This window comes from Polyodon spathula, chromosome 17 (assembly GCF_017654505.1).
Source record: "Polyodon spathula isolate WHYD16114869_AA chromosome 17, ASM1765450v1, whole genome shotgun sequence".
In the NCBI taxonomy this organism is placed as follows: domain Eukaryota; kingdom Metazoa; phylum Chordata; class Actinopteri; order Acipenseriformes; family Polyodontidae; genus Polyodon; species Polyodon spathula.
Window position 1 is genome coordinate 20,316,144 of NC_054550.1, and position 18,247 is coordinate 20,334,390.

Below are 18,247 nucleotides of genomic sequence, written 5' to 3' on the forward strand. Positions count from 1 at the left end.
GCACCTTGGCTTTAGAAAGCGCAGCTGTTTCCTTTTTTTTTTATTTTCTTTCTAATTATCACTAATGAATAATTAATAGACGCTCAACCTTGCAGCTTCTCATTCTAGTTGGGGGGTCAGGATGTGTATGTCTGCCAAGCTGCCAGGGACTGAATCACACTGGGCATGGAAAAATATGTTATATAAAAATAATTGAGTTAATACATTACAATATATTGTACTGTAGAAAATGTTTATAATAATTGTAGTTACAGTAACTTATTACTTTGGAAAAATGTAACTAATTACAGTTACTTCTCAGGCACAGATTACATTTTGCAGAGATTTTTTTTCCGGTTTGGTCAGACTGCATCTTGAAGATCCAACTATAGTACTGAGCCCGCTTGTTCCCTCCTCTGATATCATTTTCTAGTGTCACATTTGCGTACTTCTTTTTATTCTCTAATAGACTCATAAACTCAGGGGAGACATCAGGAGGGACATGCAGGTGTTTTGAAGTCATATAAGTGTATAGTTTGTGTACTGGCTCATAGATATTAGCATACCCAGACAATAGTTAATCAATCAATTATTCAATGTTTAACAAACCAGAGTGTATGTGTGTATGTATGTATATGTATATATATAGCCTTTGATATATGAAATGCTTACTAATGGATGGCGTGGTTACAGACCACGTCATATCCTATCTCACAGGCAGTCTGGGCAATCCAGTGTCTTTACAAACTAACAGCATAGCAAAATGGTTACAAATAAGTACTTTAGCAGAAAGCACTGACAGCTAATCCTAAAGCAGCCGATATACCAATTCTCTATAACTAAATATAATATAAAAATATTTTCTACGATTATATATTCCAACTTTGAGAGAGACAAAAGCAAAAGTTATGCTCACCCCAAAGTCAATTTTGATTCTAAATGCAACGCCTCAGTCGGTCAGACTAACGGAAGAGCTCTCCAAGGTATGAACCAGTTTTCATCTTGTTTTACCAGGCTTTCAACTGGTAGCTAAACTGCAGTTTTGCCCTCACATTTATAATTATTTTCCCTGCTTCATGAATCATAAGGCTTAATTAAACTTAAAACACCTGGCTTTTTAGGCAGCCCTTATTGCTAAAATGAATAATATATTGTATACTGTCAAGTTACTCCTTTAAAATGAATAGTATATGCACTTTATTTTTCTCTAAGTAAGTGAGGTAATTACAAGCAGACCCTTTAACATATTTTTCAGTAACATGTAGTTCCAATAATTACTATGATGAAAGTTACAAGGTGTTTTTGATATACAACACCTGCTCTGTGAATTACTTCTTCTCTGGGTTAAAATATAGTCCCTTCTCTTAAGATAAAAACAGCCAACTTGTCTCTTAATTTAAAGTATTTATACATTTCAGTAAACTTCACCTTGCTGACTAAAATCCCTTTCCTAGTGCTAACTGACAGTGCCCTATTGATTAATGTGCATTGCATTTTAAAAAGGCACAGGCAAGTTAGCACGGTCAGATCTTTTCATATTCTGATAATATGTTTTAAACACAATACACAGTTTTCACAAGATTCAACAGTATCTTTCTCCTTCAACATTGTTACAGTTTAACAAAGTCTTTATAGTCACATTCTCCAAATATCAGCCTGCTTCCAGCACAGATGAGATCTTGATAAAACTTTTGGCATTTAATGGCATTGTTTAAAATGGTTCCCTTCCCTTATTAACACCTGAATTTAAGTTTTTTTTTTTCTGTTCGTCTCCATCACACAACAAGAGGATTGTTAAGTAGGCAGAGTGAAAACAGATAAACTTGAGTACTATATATATTTATGACGTTCAGTCAAGAAACTGCATTTGTTTAAATACAGGCAAATTAACAAAAAATAACAACTGAAAATTATGCTTTTTATGCAGTTTTCATAAAACAAATAACAAGCATTCCAGTTAATTGTAGAACTGAAGGTATATATTGAATGCTTCCTCTGTCACGGTCAATAAAATCATTATTATTTTTTAATTTCTCTCTGCCATGTTGAGCTGAGTAGCTGCAGACAATGGTTGTTATCATTATTGCACATTTCAGATCTTGTGGTTTTAATTTTAGCAGTAGGGCTTGGTTACTAAATGCAGCTGAGTAGCACACATAACGAAACAAGGCAAAATCATGAGCAAAAATAGAATCAGAGCTTCCTTAATACAACCCCGAAATCGGGGTTCGGGAGCTGAATTTACCATACAAGATTCCCGGGATTGCAACCACTAAATACACTACAAGTAACTCATCACACGATTACAGGTGTTTAGGTTGATTAGACAGTACGGTTGATCAAAGGTTGGATAATTGACTCTGTACTGTAGTTACATAGTAAATACATTTGTACTTGCACATATTTACATGTAAGTACACATGTATTTACTAAGTAATTACTATGTAAATACGCAATAATTAGAGACACTTAATGTAAAGTGTTCCAGTGTTCTGAAAACTGACTCCACTTATACTGCATTCTCCAGTGCGCTAGGAGTAACAATGTTGGAATTTGCACATGCCAACATTAAATGAATAAACAAACCAATAAATAAATAAAGAATTATTGATCCTCCTCTTTAATAGCCTTGATGCTTACTGTCAGTGTGAAGTGATGCTCATGAGTCAACAACAAACAGCATCTGCTGCAGTTCACCTCCCTCTGGCCGAATCAATGTGGAAATCAACATGCCTATCACCAGAAGTGCTCATTTCACACTTGTCCCAAATTAAATACCATTGTCCATCTGCAGCAAAGGGAGATGAAGCTAGTGCAGTGCCACACTCCCCCACATAAACACTGGCCCCCAACAAGTATTGGAACATGAAGAAATCAGAATGTGCCTGTTTTACTGTACCATGAAGAAATCAGAACATGCCTGTTTTACTGTGCCATAGCGAGCTGCCTATTAAGACCAGAACTTTCATAGTGGACCACCATCACAAAGCGCTTTACAGAGGTAGACTGTGAACTGTGCATTATATGCAGAGTCACTTACAATAGGACATTGATTTAACATCTCATCCGCAGGATGGAGCACAAAGAGGTTAAGTGACTTGCTCTGGGTCACACAGAAAGTATTTGGATTTAGGGGGTTACACTGACAGAATAAGCTAGAGATGGAGATTATTTTTCACAATGCTCCTGGATTGTATCCACCACTTATTTTGAATCCCAGGATAACCACAGATAGGGACTGGGAATCCCTGGTGCTGTTTGTTACCATTGCAGAAGACCTGCTTGGGACACTAACTCTTTGCCATTCACTTTGATTGGGATTTCAAATCCTGTTATTCTGCGATAACATGCCACTGTACAGTTTGCATAAACAAACGTCATAAAGAGTCCATTGGCAGCATAGTGACAGCAGTCTGTTGTCAAGCCGAATGAGTCCAACTCAAATACTAAACTGACCTTAAATCAAGTGAAGACCAAAACATTTGTCATATAATAGCGATAACCAGAGACTGCCTCGTGTGTAAGAAGTAATAAATCATCTTCTGAATGAATAACTTCTGAGATAAAGTTTCTGCATTTGGGACGGCTGTACAATAAGGTGCCACTCCTGGCATTGACAGAGTTGAGTGATATAAAGTCTGTCAGCTCCGCTAATGGGGACTGACAGATCAGTGGACAGACAGAAAAACGGTGCACCGGTGGAGCATGAATCCTCCCTCTATATAATATTAAGGACACTGATCCACATTGCATCACTATTGCAGAAATCCCTGTGTTTTCTTACATATACTGTACCTGCATTGTTCTATGCCTGCGTAGCCCTGATAAAATCATTTTTAACAGAACAACTGCCATTTTTTTAATGTAAGTATACACTAAAATGGTAACTGGATTGTTTGAATATTCACTAAGAGCAGGGCTGTGGTGGTAACACTGCAGCTAAGCTGGTCACAACTGTGTGTGATTTATTGCGTGCTCTAGTAAATCACTGATAAGTGACCATGTGTGTGTATACAGCTTCTAAAATGTCAGGAAAGACGTTGGGTAATTCTATACCTGAGCTATCTACTGCTAAGATCATTGGGAGTCATGGTAGTTATTCCAGCTAACTTAGAATAAAGGATGGAAATCTGGGGTATTGCCACAGCTATCCTGGTCATTTCAGAACCATAAAAAAATAACATTTAACAGGTACAAAAACGTTAAAGTTTGAACTAATAGACCTGCCATATAAAGATGTGATATCTGCAAAAGGAGCAAATGTGTGTGCACAAAAGGGGCAATCCTGTACAAAATGTATGTAAAAATGACTAAGTGTGGGAGGATAGTGGGTGGAGCTTTTGGGAAGGACCAGAAATGACAGCACACAGGAGCCGGAAATGGAGATTAGTCCTTAGAGCCCTGTACCATCAATGGTATCAGGGCAGGGTTTTGTTTTACAAAAACAATAAAAATAGAACAGTCCAGTATTGCAAAAAAAATAAACAAGAAAACCACCTGGCATACCAGCAATGGTAAACTCAGGTTTGAAATAAAAAGAGTAAACAAAAAATGTCACGGTTACAAAATAAATAACAACAAAGGAAGCACTGGGTTTCTTTGTGGTACTGCGGTGGGTTTCCTCTCACCGCTTCTTAGCTCCCTTTCACAGATTAATGACCAGTCCTCGGTTTCTCACTCCGGTAATCCAACACAGTGTCCAAGGTTTTCAAGCTTCTGTGAATAACAGCAGTGAATGAAAGCAACACAACAAGCACAGCATGTGTTTTCAGTTCAGCCCAGGGAGAGCGAATGGCAAAACCATACTGCTTAAATACTGCCAAGTCCCACCCCTGCAATCAGCACGCTGCCCCACGCCAGCCAATCAACGAGAACAGCACATCTGATTGCAATGATGGGACCTGACGGCCGCATGGTTCTACTTTGGGCCAAGATGGCTGCCTGACCTGGAACTTCCTGCATGGTCAGAGTTCAGCCTCCTGATCCAATCACGGTCAACCCTATACAGCGGTGCTGGTGGTCGGGAGGGAAAATTACGACAGGGACTCCTTTCAGTCCTGTCACACTAAGTTAAACAAGACACAACTGGGGCAAACTTGGACCCCACTTTGTTATTCATGTAGCTGTTAGTTCTGACTGCAATGATCTTTGTAGACTGACCCTTTATTGTAACTTGGCTCTTGTCGATCTTTCTAAAGCTGGTCCCTTTATTCTAACTTGCCTGTTTTGTACATGTGAAACCTTTTTGTACAGATGCAGAATACACATAGAAGTCAAGCAGACAGCCGTTTTGACCAATGACATCTTCAGTGTAAATGCCGAAACTTGAATTTGTTTCTTAACATTTTAGAATTGTGATTTAATGTTTTTTAAGTTATGGACGGGTTTCTTATTTTTATGCTGCATTCATTTGTCAAAATACATTTTTGATTCCGTTGATATATAACAAAAAAAAAAAAGAAATCCTCCAAAAAAACAGTTTCAACAGGGGGGGGGGGGACGACAAAATAATATCAGAAATTGAAAGAAAATAAAAAGGATTTTGTGGGGTCTAATTTTGCATCCCCTGCGTAATAGTGAAGCAGGCCTGAACAAACCCGTTCCCCTGTCTATTTCTGTGGCGGGTCTGTACAATTGTATTGCATTTCCTTACAGACCCTGGCAATGCAAACCTATTCCCGAGTGGCTATGGAACAACTTGCCTGTGGGAAATCACTGTTTGTTTTGAAATTGTAATAAAAAAAATTAAAAACCTCCTTCTTTAACTCTAGCTCAGCCCAGCCTTAGCTGGCAGTATTGTTGCGCAGTTGTTTCCATGTGTGCCCCTGTTAACAAGTGTTTCAGAAAACAAAGAGCACAAAACATCCTGCTGCAAATTCAAGTAGAAAGGTACAATAATATTATACTTTGTAGTCTCACATTATACTGTAAGTAGGAGGTTAAACAGAAAGTATCTTCAAATGTTGCTTTTTTATTTCCCTTACTATTTTATGGGTTTTGCTATAATTGAGAGTTATTATCATTTTTTGATAACTCTGCCTTTAACTGGCTTTGACATTGCTTTGAGCTTGTCTGGAGAAAGTACCTGCACTGAACAGATTCCTCACAAATCAAGTGACAATGTGACCAGCTCAGTTCTCCAGCCCCTCTCACCAAACTGCATGATATCTCTTACAACAAAAAGAGATCCTCCTTTGACATACGTATCTAAACAATAAGAACTTGCGTGGTTAATTTGATTAACCTGTCTATCCCACCCCAGGATAAATTAAAACAAGATTTTTTTTAGAACATTTTATGTGGGGAATTACCTTAGATTGCATCAACCAGCTCTCTGTGGTAATCCCAGAATAAACCCAAAGAATGTGTTTGATATAATCCAGGTGGATTCTAGGGTACTTTTAACTTTCAACATCAATGATTACAACGCGAACAAGTCCAATTAAAGTTTCGTTGTTATACTTCTTCATCAGGATTTACAACATATAGAAGTCAGGGATTGTATCCAGCATCGGATTCTAACAAGTGGCGCAAGGCACCTTGACTTGACTGTTAAAAACTTTTGAAGAACTTCACCTGTGGCAGTTAGTGTGTAGGTTCAAATTGAATCAACCCCTATGTCAGGTAGACACATTTTTACCACATGAAGTAAAATCCATTTCATAAAAGTATTTTATACTGAGCTGGAATGGTTTTATCAATACAATCAAACCATGTTGCTGGATCTCTAGCCTTAGTTTGCTCTTTTAATTTAAATCACACTTGAATACGATTGTAACACAGTGCGGAGGACTAACCCAAAGCAATAAATAATAGCCTTTTATGAATAATACATAAAAGAGAACTTAATTAAAAATGTGCTAGAAACACGCTACAGCCTGAAATCTCGTGTTCTATTAATTTCATGCCACTCACTCTTTTTTTATTTCACTCTGCGCTGCGTGTCTATGAAAGTTATTTGATCATTCCTAATTATTTGTGCTGTAAAAGTGATAGACGTATTTGTTCCTATTATTGCTATGACAGAGAAACAAAGATGCTGATGGTTGTATTAGCTGAGGGATGAGGGGAAGCACAAAATATTCTTCATGAAACAAACGATTTGTAGTTAAAAATGAATTCTTCATGCAATTATTACTATTGGCATGGCTTTAGCAGAGCACAGTACTAAATACTGTTTGTGAATCTCAAGGAAAACATGTAACAAATAATTTGAGTTAACCTGTTTGTGTGAGAGAAACTGAGCTATGATGATAAAAAGAACATTTCAGTTACATCTTTTATAAACCCAGGTGGCCTCAATTAGGTTGGTGAAACTGAAATGTTTGTGTAATAGTATTCTCAAATCTTACAAAGTCATTGTAAACACCCATTTAACAGTAAGTGTCATTGTCTTCATTCCCGCCATCCATGTGCTCGGACAGACTAGGTTGCCAGAAATTAAAATATATTTGCAGCCAAATACCAACCCAAAAGTAGGACAATATTATTTTGCCTAAACTAGCTATAAAATTAACCCAATAAACATGGTATTTTCTAGTTTCTTCCTACATTTTTATCTTAAAACATGTCTAACCTACCTGAATTCTGATTACAAGTCTGTATGAGGAGGAGGAAATGTCCTTTGTGTATGAACTGAAATGTGCTGTGTGTCTGTAAATTTCCATTAAACTGTGTACACGTGCAGTCACCTTGAAATTGTTTGCATAGCCGTTATACATACTGCTGTCAGACTTTGCCAGCAGCTCGGAGGAGGACTGCTGTTAATTAAGTTCGGTCGTTTCTTTGCAGTCTGAATCGAATGTGGAGTATGTTTGACAGGAGTTTTAGTCCCAGTCTATTTCAACTGTCACCTTTTTACATCTGAGAGACCTCTATCACTGTCTATTCACGATCAGACTCCCACTCTTTCCTATGTATTTTATATCGGTATATATCTTCTGATAGGCATGCGAAATATACACTACCCATAATGCAATGTACTTCAAAGCTATTTTTTTCACATACAGTAAAAAAAATACAAGGCCAGTTGGGTGTAAACCTGCCCAAGACGGCAACACTGCTGACAGAGGATTTATTGTGTATCTTCTATATTTTTCAATCTACCAAAAAAAAAATTATATGACATTTAAGTATTTCATGAAGATTTATTTTAACACTTTTTAGCTTTTGTTTTGTTACAATTGCAGTGTTTACAACATTTCAATTGTTTCCTTTCTGTACTTTTCTAGAAATTATAAGGTATTTATCATGATTTAAAAAAAAAGATACTAATTGTCACAGACAAACTAAGAGCTCTGATTGCATTTTTGCACTACGACACAGGTCTGATCTAATTATTTAGAAATACTAAAAGAAACTTAGTAAATTCAATGACAAATAATTTTGCGGAAAAGTCTTAATGTCTTCAATGGTTTTAAAAATATATATATTATTACTATTATTTTTTATTCGCATACTTATATCATCAGGTTATGTGATCTCCACCCTCAAGAGGAAAGGATCTCCATTGTAAGAAATATGCGTGTGCAGATTTAATTGGAATTAGATGTTATCATTGCATAGGTGGGAATGACGCTAGTTACAGTAAGTCACAGTACTATATAACGTGATGTATACAGAAATAACTTTTTAATACACCGTGGGCTTTTTACTCTACTTTCTTATTATCACATTTTCTGAATAACACCAATAACAAAATTAATTTAAAAAAGAACACAACTGGATCCCCAAGTGGCTCCCTTGTAAAGACACAACCATGTGGGGTGCTGGGTGAGTCACATAGCCTGGGGAGCTTGGGTTTGATTCCTGGATGGGAAAAGTTGGCAATAGTTGAATGATCTAACTGTACTAACGAGCTCCTGGGTTTAAAGAGGAGATTGGCTTGGCGGTGGGATTGATAGACACCCACCTGTATTCCTGAACAGAGTTGCTGCGGACATTTTTGAATTGGAGACAAAAATGGGCTCAGCATAATGAGGCAAAATAACAATACTATTTTGCTTTGTAGGGTGATGTAGGTCAACCCCTTATTGGATCAAATGTTTCAACAAGAATCCAGCGAATGAAAGTCTTCAAGAAATAAAAAGTATTGCGTAAGACCCTGTATTTCTCTGAAGAGGATGTCCAACTCATTAAGTGACAAGGTAATGTAGGTAGACATGGAAACACCCCTTTCTAGGAATCCATTAACAAGTGGAGTGCTTTGACATAACTACCAGTGAGAGAGGAAGTGAGGGCCTGTTTTCTTCCAGTCAGTTGGCTTTCCCTCAGGCAGACAATCTCTGTGAGCCTTTTCTATTGTCATTTAAAACTCTGTACCATTGTCTGAACAGATCTCATCACTTCATCTTGTGAGGAGGAGGGTGCTCTGGTGTAAGCTTAGCAATATCTTATAATTGGAAGGTCTTGGAAGGAGGATGGAAAAGTAAATAGCAGCTGAACATCAAAGATAATATTGAAATACCCTTGAAGAAAAGTTTCACATTGGGATCCCATTATAATCCTAGTGTACTACACTGAAGAAACCTTAGCTAGCAGACCACTACGTTACCAGCAATGAATTTGGAACAAATGTTGCATAGTTGTTTTAGATACTCTACTTGTATTAATATAGTTCTATAACACAGAGACAGGGTTCTACTTAAAATGTAAGATAGATTTGTGGGCTTTAATAATATTTGGAGTCTAATTATGCCATTTAGGAATTGTACCTAAACATTTAAGGAATATAAGCATCAAACTTATAAGCAACAAACAGAAATATATGTATACAACCATAAAATATATAAATATACAAATATAAAAATAGTGGTCCACTAGTCACACCAATGGATCCAGGTAGTACCAATAGATGACCAGTGTCCATCGTGTGTCCATATTATATAAGTTAAATGTTACTCTACTTATTGAAAATAGGCTCTGGGCAGTAGCATTTGTATTAAAACTGTATGTCTACCAGAATGTAAATGTATTTCATGCTAATCCTTGTGTGTGATTTTACCTTATCTTAGATTGTTTCTAGGAAATGTTTATTTCTGGTGTCTATTGTCAGATTCCACTTACTACTTTGTGTGTGTGTGTGTGTGTGTGTGTGTGTGTGTGTATGTATATATATATGCTCTTAAACTCAGGGGAGACATTTAAGGAAGACACAGAGATGTTTTGGACTTCTGTAATGGACTGTTTGTGCACTGGGCTTACAATATATCCAGACAAATTTTAAATAATCAACAAAATCACACAGATTCATTCAATACCATTTAGCCTGAGGAAACTCCTTGGAAGTAAACCGAGGCCTATTGTCTCCTTCGGCAACACATAACTCCCTTAATACCTCAATTGTTTTTGCTGAAGTGGCATTTGGTACAAGCACTACTTTAGGCCATCTAGAATAAGCATCGATAACCACCTGAAAGGTATGTTTGTCTTTCTCTGTATAATCAATTGACATAAGGCGTAAGACCATCCTCATCTACAGTATCTGGCCAGCCTGTGAGTGTATAGTATCTCCCTTTACTGATGATTTACATGATCTTTATCCGTCTCTGTTTAGCTGTAATTGGCAGCTCATCTGCGAACGAGACTCGATATATTGGATTTGGCTGTGGAGGGTTTTCTACATCTAACGGCAATCTGGATAATGCGTCCGCATTAACATTGCCTTCAGAACATTTGTACCTGATGTCATATTGATAAGCAGATAGCATTAATGCCCATCTTTGCATACGGGCAGCCACCAATGACGGTTTTAGGACCCAGAATCTTAACTAAGGGCTATGGTCTGTGACGAGAGTAAACTTTCTTCCCCACAAATATTCTTTGAATTCTCAATTTGTGGGTAATTTCTCTCTGCTTTAGTCAGTGTGCATGAGGAAAAAGCTATGGGATACTCTGAGCCATCCCCACACATGTGTGAAATAACTGCTCCATTTCCTACAGGAGATGCATCGCACGCCAGCACTACTGGCAGTGTTGGGTCATAATGCCCTAACACTTTAGAAGAAGTTAGTTTGGTTTTAGCTTCACAGAATGTCTGATCACAACCCTCAGACCATTTACATTTTACATTTTTTTGCAGTAGCTCAGTCACGGGGCTAATCAGTGTGGACAAATTCAGAATAAACTTCCCATAATAATTTAGAGGGTCCACGAACAATCTCAGTTCTGGCACATTCTTGGGAACAGGTGCTCCTCGCTTGTGTTTTGTCAGTGATGGGACTGATTCCCTGAAAATGTATTTCATGCCCAAGATATTTTACTGAATCCTGGAATAAACTACATTTGGTTTCTTTAAGCCATATGCCATGACATTGTAGTCTAGACAGCACCATTTCTAGGTTTACCAGGTGTTCCTTGTCATTTTTTCTCTTTATAAGTATGTCATCCAAATAACAGATGACTCCTTCCAGACACTGCAAGATCTGGTCCATAGTTCACTGAAAAACAGCAGGGGCTCTAGCTACTCCATATGGTAGTCGGTTATACTTAAACAATCCCAGTGGTGTGTTTATTAAGTATTTCTTTGAGTTTTTGTTCAGCTCCACCTGCTGGTAAGGTCTAACTTTGAGAATTTAGTTCCCCCTGCCAATTTTGCAAACAGATCTCTGGTTCTCGGAATTGGGTATTGGTCCACCTCTAACCACGGATTTATGGTAACCTTGTAATACCCACAAATGCGTACACTACCGTCCTGTTTTGGCACACATACTAAAGGAGCAGCCCATTCACTAAAGTCAACCTTTGACATTATATGCTGTTTTTCCAGCTCTTTTAACTGGGCTTGTACAGGTTGTTTCAAAGCTTAAGGTACGGTCTTGCTTTACAGGATTTTGGTGTGGCGTCTTTAGCCACACTCAGACTAGCCTTAACTCCGGTCACACAACCAATTTCGGGGCTGAGAAAAGACTGGTACTTATTACACAGAGCTCCTACTGCATCAGTAACTCGAAGTATCTTTCTCCGGTCTCATTTCAGCTTGCTGAACCAATCTCTGCCTAACAATGCAGGGTCATTTCCCTTAGTAACTACAAGAGCCAAATCAAAGATTTCTTCTCAGTACGTTACACTTACATTTAGTTTACCCAACACATCAAGCATTTCATTTGCATATGTCTTTAACACGCATTCAGTCAGCTGGAGCTTAACCTTAGGAAACTTTTGTTTGTACACTTTTTCCGAAATCAAAGTTACAGCAGCTCCTGTGTCTATTTCCATTCTCACGACTACATCATTAACATTTACGTTTACACAGTACGGTTTTTCAAAATCAGTGCTAGAATTCACAGTGTACAATTCAACATAGCAGTCAGACTCATGGTTACTGCTCTCAGAATCCACAGTTAATGCTGGAGACTCTGGGGTATCCACTGGCCGATTTGCGAGGTAGAGAGCCCTGCCAGTGGCCCGCGTCATTCTCCAGCAGTCTCTGCTTTCTTCTTCGGTGCAGTTGAAAGGCAAGCCTGCTGTGCATGTCCCATTTTTCTGCAACCCCACCACTGTAAATCCTTAAAGTACCAGGAATCTGGAGCATGGCTCGTTCTTCAACAACAAAAAAAAGGGCTCCTCTTCACCATCGGTGCCGTCTTTCCCTTGATAGCGTTTATAGACACAGTTGGCCTTTGAGAAAACTGCTTTGCGCTTTTCTTCGTGCTTGCATACACCAAGGCTATCTCCGTAGCAGCAGCCAGCGTTAGGTCCTTCGTAGAAGCAGCATTCAGCAACCTATCTTTTAGTTCGGCAATTCGGAGTCCACAAACAAGCTAGTCTCATAGAGCTTCCTCCAGAAATGTCCCAAAACGGCAACTGACTGATAGTTTCTTTAGCTGCCCCAGATACTCAGCTACAGTTTCTCCTTCCAATTGGTTCCATGTATGAAAACTGTATTGCTCAGCGATAAAGTTCTTCTTTGGCATATAAAAACCCTTCAGCACAGTGTTTAGTGGATCAAACCCCTTTTCGCTAGGTTTGTCTGGAAACATAAGGTTGGTGAGCATGCCATGTGTCTTTCAGCCCACCACTGCCCATACTGCCTTCTTATTACCCTCATCTGCGATTTCGTTAGCACAGAAGTACTGCTCAAACCTATCCAGGTACACTTCGAAACTTTCTTCATTTTAATCAAACTGGAAATCCTTGGCTCTTCCAATAGCACCCATCCTTTTGCTCTTTTCTTATTTTTAACAGTGCTGAATCTTTTTAGTAATATCCCATCCTCGTCACCAATTTGTTATATATTTTGGGTCCGGAAATAAGTGAGCCCAGACAAGGAGAACTGTACAAAATTAGACATGATTTATTCAGTCACAGTTACACACAGAACGCCAAGAACACAGAAGCGTACACACACCTTTCCTTTTATACTCTGGTTGACATCCAGCCTTACACGTGTTGAGATGCACTGTAACAATTTTGCATGTGCTCTGCACGTGAACAACGCTCTGCACCTGCAGAGTAAGATACAACAGTTCATGACAAATTTCTGAGTCTAAGTTGCAGATCCAGATATGTTCACTTAAATCCAAACTATACAGTTCTTAGTAGCCCTTAGCGGCCCATTTATTCAGCACCTGTCAGGCTTGTTAGGTCCAATTTATTTTCACACACGCTGTTTATTTTACACTGCCTGTTTAAAAGCATTTTTTTCAGAGTAATACAGGTTTAAAAGGCAATGCATATCAAAAGGACACTCAGTGCTGCATCTCCAGCCAAGCCCCACCCCTTGTTTGATGTATTTATCACATACCTCTTCATAGTTATGAATACTGATAAATCCTCTTGATCACTCATTTTATCACCAAACTCCTCAATAATGCGATCCAAGTCATTATTTTATTACTATAACGTTTCAAAAAGCTCTGCAAATGTCTGTGATATTCTTTGATCGCTGGAATCCTGTTTGCTGTGTCGTGTTATCTTTGTGGTGTGTCGTGTTATCTTTGTGGTGCAGTGCCTTTGTTTATTGCTCAGATCCGCCCCCTTTTTTTCGGCTTCTCTTGGCTCCTATCATTCTCACTTGGCTATTGAGAGGTTTACTCTGCATTTTCCAGAGAAAAAAAAAACAACTAGAGACCTGTGCTTGATGATTTTCTTTTTGATGATGTCGGATATGGTCCTATATAAGACCGCAAAGGGTTCAACTAAGTTATTGAACTCTCTCTGTTTCTAAAAATCCCCTGTGCAAGCAGGTTTCAGACACCCTGTTTACCTGCCAAGGTTAGTTTTAATTAATTTGAAATTCTACTGTAAGCATTTTCCAAAATGTATTAGCTGTATATTTAAGTCATATTCTTGCTGAGTCCAATAAGCTGCCCCATGCTATTATGCCCTGTTATTTCTACTGCCAGGTTCTCATTAATTTCTGTAATATAATGAAGTAATGGACATTACACCATCAATTTCTTTCTCTGTTACCAGAAGGTACTTTTTGCTAGTTAATATGAAAAGATCACTGAATCTCACTTTAGTTGCCAAGACTAATTTTAGTTACCAAGATCTACTTAATAGTATTTTCTGTTAGTTACACATAATATATATTTTAAAAAGGAATATAGAATCCTACAATATTACTGTAAGCTAATAAAAGATTACATCATGACATTTTCTGAGTATTGTGTTTTAACAATTTGTTTAGTATTTCTGCTGGCTTTATGTTCTTGAAAACACAGTACATTTATTACAATATAGTAACATAGTTGCAGTTTCACAAATGTTAAATTTGTATCCCAAAGATCATCCTGCTTCCAGTAACAGTGACAGTCTTGGGTCAGTTTCTGCTCTCAATGAGTTTGTCAAAGCCACTACAAGATCCTTGATCCATTTCTACACATCACATCAACTTAAACCTTCTTAGCTGGGCTCCCATTTATACATTCTCATTCCCATCGTCAGTGGGGAAAACCTCAAATAAATCAAGCTGGTTCTATCAAAGAGCCATGAATCTCTGCCACATTCACGTTTCACTCAAAAAACATGTGGCTGGAGCCTTAATTAATTCTTTAATCATGTATTCAATTCACAGCTCCAGCCACTTTCCCACATGTTTTTGCAGGGAGGATTAACTGCCTCCCTGTCCCCCACTATTACACACACACAATCACACACACACACATATCTCCGTGCTCATATACAAATACACACTTTACTCTGCACTTGAAGTGATTGTGCAATCCCTGTACCTAAATACAACTATACATTTTAAATCACTGTGCTACAGAACACACACTCTGTGCACCAATACATACATCCCACATACAACATAAAACACAAAATACGCACCAGAGCGGGGCACACGCCACACTTCCCCACTTGTAGTGTCCAAGCTATTTGTAGGTGCAGTTATTTAGGATATTTTGATCCACAAGGACTGTGAACAACAAATGAAATCTGTGGCATGTTTTCCTCCTGAGGTAGGCTAGTATGTAATGTATGCAATGTAGTATGCTGCTGCTGTCACTCTGGGAAGATGGCAGTGTAAAGGAAACCTGTGTCCTAGTTATTAAGAATGCTAGTATATGCTAGCATCATTGCAGAGGAAATGAGAGGCTTGTTACGATCCCCTTGCTTCATCCTTCAGAAGAGAGGGTTTTGGCAATTTAACTGCTAGAGTTTCTCTTTAATTGTGTGTGTTAATTGTGTGCTGCACCAAAGTTATTAACGCTCTAGCTGTGTAAAGGTGAGTATGGTTAAATTAAAGCACTGTCAACTACGAGCCACACGCTAGCTGAGTGCACTACATAGGCTTTTGATGTGGTCTCTGCATAGCACGCAACAATGCCCCCGATGGCCAAGGGCTGTTCTACAGCCTAATGTAAACACTTGTATGGGCCCAATTTTGTAAAAAGTAAAAAGTCTATATTTTTGAAAAAAAATAATATGATATGAAACTATCAATATTGCTTTAAAGTGTCAGAAAACTCAGCAGTGGTTACAAGAAACACATTACCTTGCTATTGTTGTATCACTGCAATATATGTTTAAACATAATACTTAATATATTTTTTACTCACACATAAACCCCCCTCTGTTAAACCCAGTTGGCTTCAAGTTTGTACAGTCTCAACAAGGTGAAAATGAGACTGCATATTCAGTTAGAGGAATGTGTTTTTAAAGAGACCACACTTTTGATCCATGCAGAGAAGGAAATCCCAGGCAACAGGGATACAGTGGATGTGTTTGTGCGTACGCATGTTACACTTTACATGTTTCCATATATGTCATATATAAGTCATATATGTACATGCTTACACACTGATTAAACCTTTACATTTAGCCATCTATTCATGATGAAACCTCTCGTCATTGTCACATTAGGTGAGGCAGTAAAACGGCGAGACCTCTTATCAAAGCCACTGTTAGGTTAAGATTAGCTGGTTGATTCTTGTATTACCCAATTTCAGACTTGAAAGACAATCCAGAAGTGTATACCCTGGCTCTTCACTAGCTTGTGCACCAGCATTGTGCCAGTGAGAGCTTGTTGCACACAGTTGATATCTGTGGGAATTGGTAACGCCAGCTAGCAGCTCATATTGGAGAAAGACCATGTTTCACAGACAAGCTGGTAGACATAGACAAGGCATGGCTCTGGTACATGATACCTGGTACTTTCTTGCTTGCAAACCATGCTTGTGCTGCTCTTGCTTAGTCATTTTACCTTGATTGACCCCACCCCTTAAAAGACTTCTTTCCTGTCGTTATCCAACAAGTCATTTTGCCTATTGCCTGACTTGCTTTCAGCCAGTGCTCAGCTCTGACTCAGAAGACACTGCTGAGGAAGGAAGTGCAAACATATCAGATGTCCTAATAATAAAGCATAGAAACTGAGAATTGTAATGTAGTGCCAGGTATCATGCTTTAAAATAAAAATATGTGTTTAAATATTTGTTTCTTTCAAAAATACTCATTTCAAACCAATATGGAATACATTTTTTTTTTATTTTGCTTAGGAATATTGTTGTGTTCTCATACCTAGGAAATTTGGCAGTGAAAAGACATACATAAAATATATATATATATATATATATATATATATATATATATATATATATATATATATATATATATAGTGAAAGATTCTTTGCACTTTTCACGTTCGTTGCCCCTTTAAGATGGACCCAGGACACAGAAATGGAATTGATTTAGCGCTGACGCGCACTTTTAATAAACATAAAATAAAACAGAAATAAACACCTAACTCCGTTTTGGAGCTCTGACTATACATCAACAGGAACCTAACTAACACGCAGGATGGCTAAGCCGTTTACCTGCTACACAAACACAACACACAACCAAAGGTTTTCACACAACACCTTACTCGGCATACGACTACTTGCGCACGCAAGACAATATCTTGCTTGCATAAGTATTGAACCCCTGTGCTGTTGAAGCTCCCAGTTTGCACCGATGAAAGAAATTGCCCTAACGAGGACACAGTTACCTTACAATTGGCCTCCACCTGTGAACCATTAAAGTTGCTATCACATTTTCTGGATAAAAACCCCACTGTTGAAGGATCATTGGTAAGGCTGTGAATCTGAAGGAAATGAAGACCAAAGAGCATTCTATAGAAGTTAGAGATAAAGTAATACAAATGCACAGATTAGGAAAAGGGTACAAAATAATATCCAAATGTTTGGATATCCCAGTGAGCACAGTTGGATCAATAATCAGGAAGTGGAAGCTGCATCACACCACCCAGGCACTGCCAAGAAAAGGCTGTCCCTCAAAACTCAGCACTCAAACAAGAAGGAGACTTGTGAGTGAAGCTACAGAGAGGCCAACAATCACTTTGAAGAAGCTACAGAGTTCAGTGGCTGGGAGTGGAGTAGTGGTGCACCAGTGTAAGGGAATATTTGCATAGAACTATTCCTGTACCTGTTTGTTGCTACCCTGTACTACCATTATTCACTAAGTTATATGTTTTAAAACCATTTGAGTTTATGAAATGTATTAAAACTGCAGGTACATGTCACTGAAAACCAAACTGTGGATGGTTTGACAACTGAGCTGGCTCCAGCTTATCTGTTAATTACCCCAACTGAGCTGGCTCCAGCTTATCGGTTGATCTTTATTGTGTTACCTCGTACATACCTGTCCCCCCTGTTGTTGTTCCCCCAACTGAGTTGGCTCCAGCTTATTGGTTGAAAGGGAAACTACCCTGCCTCTCTGTAAAGGTATAATTACTGTATGCTAACTCTGTATGGCAGAATAGTGCTCGGGCTTCCTAACACTGATGTGTTGAGCTGTTCTCGTTTGCGCAAACTGATAAAGC

General features: G+C 38.3%; 1 protein-coding gene across 3 annotated transcripts in view; it reads left to right on the forward strand.

The window, feature by feature from the left end:
• Positions 1-18,247, forward strand: part of LOC121330112 (regulator of G-protein signaling 6-like) — a 163,256-nt gene that overhangs the window by 39,357 nt on the left and 105,652 nt on the right. The gene's annotated exons all lie outside the window — the stretch shown is intronic.